This window comes from Vitis riparia, chromosome 13, assembly GCF_004353265.1.
Source record: "Vitis riparia cultivar Riparia Gloire de Montpellier isolate 1030 chromosome 13, EGFV_Vit.rip_1.0, whole genome shotgun sequence".
In the NCBI taxonomy this organism is placed as follows: Eukaryota; Viridiplantae; Streptophyta; class Magnoliopsida; order Vitales; family Vitaceae; genus Vitis; species Vitis riparia.
Genome location: NC_048443.1, coordinates 16192565 through 16197498, shown reverse-complemented (window position 1 = coordinate 16197498; position 4934 = coordinate 16192565). Strand labels below are relative to the sequence as shown.

The 4934-nt window shown below is 31.3% G+C and overlaps 1 long non-coding RNA gene across 3 annotated transcripts; it reads left to right on the top strand.

Annotated features, from left to right (window-relative positions):
- The first annotated feature begins 562 nt into the window (after positions 1-562).
- LOC117927656 lies at positions 563-4309 on the top strand. 3 transcript variants are annotated; one of them, XR_004653383.1, is made up of 8 exons: positions 563-1091; positions 1226-1338; positions 1431-1577; positions 1704-1800; positions 2293-2468; positions 2581-2656; positions 3935-4024; positions 4171-4309. It is a non-coding gene; the product is annotated as an uncharacterized LOC117927656 (long non-coding RNA). The 3 variants fall into 3 exon arrangements; XR_004653382.1 differs by having other exon boundaries at positions 565-1091; positions 2332-2468; XR_004653380.1 differs by having other exon boundaries at positions 571-1091; positions 2344-2468.
- Positions 4310-4934: the final 625 nt, after the last annotated feature.

Sequence of the window (4934 nt, the reverse complement as noted above, 5' to 3'; positions counted from 1 at the left end):
ACATGTTTACTAATCTATTTTTCAATCAAACCAAATTAAACAAAGATTTATGCTGATCTTACCATTAATAAAATACTTAACTTAAAATACTTTAATCTTTAATTAATTGTGATTCTTAACTAAAACGGGTTTATAGCTAATTATACTCAACTTTTACACAATTTTTACCGTTAATTCTTTTCAACATACCATTAGGAACCAAAATAAACGAAAATTACAAAATTAAACAACTTGCTTACCTCAAATCTACACTTTCTCACTCTAAAAAGTATTCAGAGAATGTCATTCAGATTTTAGACTCATATGCTTGTACCATTCTACATATTGAGTTGAATTTTTGGTTTTGACTGAATTGAAAAATGGAGTTTTTTTTTTTTTTTTTTTTTTTTTTTTACTTGTTTTGCAAAAATTGCAAGAAATAATCCTAAAAACACAAATATGCAAAGATTAAGGTGGTTGAAGATACCCCAAGTGGCAATTGACTGAATAAGATAAAATAAAGACCAATTCAATTATGTGTTTATAGAATGTTTGAAGAGGCAATTGGGTTTTATGTTTTCTTTGAATCTAAATGGCATCATGTTTCTTTATTTTGACTAGTCTTTTCCTTTCCTTACTTTTACCAGATACCAAATGGAGTTTGAGCATGTAGTCTTACTCAACTTGTGCTACTAATTAGAGTATTTGTTGGTGATATTTTCTTTTTCAGGCCAATATCTAAAAGCTAAGGTTGATGGAGGTTTTGGCAGGGACGTGCTGGAGTTTTTGCTGAAAGGAGATGTGGTTGCTTATAGAACCATGGCTACCAGAGTTTCTTGAAATAGCCTGAAGATTAACTGATTGATAGAGTTGTCGACTTGTGATGCAGCTGCAGCAGGGTCATTTATACAATTTTTCCCTAAAATGAAGGCACAATACGATTATGGTTTGTTGATGTTTATATTGACATTCAGTTTGGTATCTGTAATGGGCTATCCTCAACCATCCTCATTGGTAGTGCCACAGCTGTGGCATCTACCCAATGTGGGCTGGTGACGATCTTTACAATCTGGTTGCTGGCAATGTTGAAAAGCTTGGGAACTTCTTAAAAGGTATGCCTAAAATAGAAAGGTGGCATTACACCCCAAATGAATGTGTAGATTGCTCAAGATAAACCCAAAGAGAACCATACCTTTTACATTTTTTTAATCTAATTTTGATAACTTACAAGTAAGTGAGTTTGCAGGATTTTCAGGGAAATATTTTAGAGTCTCAGGAGATGGAGAATCCAAGGATAGCAAAACAATTCTTCAAGGATACAAAAGTATTTTGACTTCAAAAATCACTGAAGATTCCTTGGTGAGTTGACAGATTGGTCTATTTCACTGTCAAAATTATCTAAATTCATAGACTACATCAAGTTACAACTTGTATAATTTCTCAATTTGCAGACGAATTTTGCAAAATGGGAGCCTGGTCATGGTCGTTTCAGGTTTCGTTGTCCTTAGAAACAATACCAAAAGATTGGATCCCTAGCTGGTCAATGCGCCTATCATATTGAAGCTCTTAGCAGTAGCTACCCTCACTCTCATATCCCGGTAGTAAACTCAACTCACAAACTAAAATTCATTGCCTTCAGATTACTTGATTTAACTTGGCTAACAAAAAACCATAGCATAAGCTGTTTTCTCAACAAACTTCATTCTGCTATGATATTCTCATAGGCCCCCACAGAGATCCAAAACAAAATTCAAGAGGCTTGCACAAAGATGAGTACGAAATCCAGAAAAGCTTTGAAGGAATTAGCATCTGCAATCAAAAGTATGAATAAACTATGCTCTATTGATCCCCATATTTTAAACTCAAAAACTACTGTTGAAACCCTCAAATCGTTGCTGGAAACTCATTCTTGTGAAGACGTTGACCTTCTTGAGCTAATGTCAACTGCTGTAGTAGGTTTATGTTTGATGGCATTATCCATCAAAGTTAATTTGAAAATGTTTATGTTTGATTTTGTTTGGAATGCAACAAATTCCTTTATATTTTGAATGCTAAGTGAGTATTATTATCGTGCAAGGAGTTCATAGAATTTTAATTTTTTTTTTAAAACATTCTTCTTTGTTATTTGATAATCCAAAAAAAAAAAAAAAAATCAAATGAAAACCTATATGTAGACTAAGGACACATTTATATTCCAATATACAAGGGTGATTTATATTTCTTTCTTCATTGAGCAAAACAGTGTAATGAAAATTTGGATTGGCTAATCGTGTTAATTTTAGTGAACTGATAATTATGTGGTCCAAATTTCAGTTTTATCTTTCTCATTCATATTCATACCGACTCTCTCAGTTCTCTCTCTAGAATTTTCCTTCAAGTCCTGGATTTGAAGAAGAATTTGAGCCACATGTTTCTTGTTTTCTTCAAAATTTCTCAAGGAAATTGAGAAGTGTGGAAGACGGAAAAGTATTTGCAATCTCAAATTAATGGTACATTTCTCTTTGTTTAGCTTTTATCTCTCTAAAATAATTCATTTGGTGAGCGATTCAAATATTTTTGTGAATTTTTTTATTTTTATTTATTTTTGTTTGAATGGCATAGGTGTTGAGGATGAAGCAGTGAAAGTCTCAGTCAAAGAACAGATGAATTCACACACTTAAACATGATTTCATCTCAGGTTCTCTATCTTTATCTATAGATTAAGGCTGTAAATTTGATTTGCAAAATAGTAATGGTAGACTTTTGAATTATTTGGCCATCTTTATCAATTTTATGTATTATGCAATTTTGATTTTGGAAAATAGTAAGCTTTTTTTCTTTCCTTTTTTTTTTTCTTCTTGAATTGGAAAGAATTGTTAGAATATATTGTTCTTGACTTACTGATAGACAAAACATACTTTAATGGCCTATTAGTGATGCACATCCTCAATATCAACATAGAGTTTGGCAACATTGTAAAGGAAATATCAATGTGAGAGTACAAGTGTCTATATATAATGTCACACAGTGTCTTGATAGTAGAATTAGATTGTAAATAAAGGGTATCATGTGGATAATGTTAGTTTGATAGAAAAAAATGTGTTAAGTTGATAAAATTGCTAACTTAGATGTGTTAGCATATAGATTGAAGCAAATTCAATAAAAAAGACTTGATTTATCTGCTAAAACTCATTGAGAATGGATGATTCAAATGCAAATAAAATGATGGAAGTGGACTGGTATTATATTTAATACAATATCATTTACTATAATGAGGTTGCATAGACTATAGATGGAACCTCACAAGAATAAGAGGTTTGATTACCATCTTTGCTTAAAAAATTTTGATTTTTCTATGTTCATTATTTATAATGTTAAAATAGGGGTCTCCTTGCTAGTTTAAGTAGATGCTAGTGATAGTGCCTTGGTGTCTTCTTATTCGACTTTCTTTCTTTTTAATGAAAAATGAGAATTGATCATTTGTGTAATGGACTCTATAACTAGCCAAGATGTTAAAAGCCAAGAGAAGTAAAATATTGTTTATTGAACATTTCCTTATTATATTTCACTTGTGTGGATTCTCTTGCACATATTGTCTTATGTTGTCTTTAAATGATTAAGTTAAAAGAGTGCGGTTGAAGAGTAATATTTCACCCTTTATAAAAGACTAACCAACATAATATTTTAAAAGTGATAAGCCAATTGGATCTCTCATTATTTTAATGTCAAATTCAATTCAAAATTTCCTGTGGATCTTTTTCTTCCGCTGAAATTAAAAGGTTAATACAAAATGACTTTGAATATTATATTGTTTAGACTGTTCCAATGTTTAGATTTTGGTTAACTACAATTTTAGAATTTGAATTTTAGTGCTTTGAAGATGGATAGGTATACTAACCCATTTAGTATATTCTTTTATAGAACCATTATTAATTTATACTTTCCTTGTAATTTGAACTGGGTTTTGTATCTGTAGGGAACTGCGCAACTAGCTCTTGAAGATTGATAAGCATTGTGCTTTGTAATGATTGAAAATCATTACCATGAATCAATGAAAATTGAAATAGTAAGCTATATCAAGTTTAAATTCATTGATTTCTCCAATTTTAATGTGTTCATATTAAAAATGACAATGGTGCACACTTAATGTTAATTTGTATTTCCCTATGGATCAATATGTCCCATTGATCAAATGTTTGAATGTTCTTGTAGTGCTAAACACAAGGTAGAATTGGAGCTTTGTGCATAAAAAAAAAATGTCAAACAGTTCCATGATCTTAACCTTCTTCAAAGGCTGGGAAAAAAAGCAAGCTTTAGAATGCATTTTGTGAGCATATGAAGACATTGAACAGGTGAATTTTTTTCATGATGGTCAACACTATGATAGATGCTCAACAAACAACTTGAGAGACAATTTGAGTAACCTGCATAGTGTTTTTGTGAAAACCATGTTAGGTTTGATTGTGCCATTATCTAATGTTATACATATGTTGATTGAAGTAGTATATACAAGAGAGTTACCTTTCTATCATTATTTGGTTCTTAACTCTGATAACTGAGTCTAAAATATATTAGATGTGGTAAATTTTGTGATTCATCACTATGAAAAGTATCATATATGAGAAGCATTGATCTAACATTACAAACTTTAAAAGTAGTACCTAGAACCACACACATTGCAAACTAGATAATGTCATCATCAGCCCCACTTTCTTCTGGAGCCTTATCACCACTGATCCAACATCCTCACTAGGCCATCGATACTCTACATGGGCTTCATAATCCAAATCAGCCACAAATCCTCCATGGCTAGTAAATTTCGCACCCACTATTACAAACCAATATATCAAATACTTTTAAGTTTAATTGCCAATTTCTTAACTTTTCTATTATTTCCTGTAAATCACATTTTAAGGTGTATGTTCTAGCTACGAAAACTGGTGTTCTTTAGCTCATTTTTATGCCACTAAGGCCAT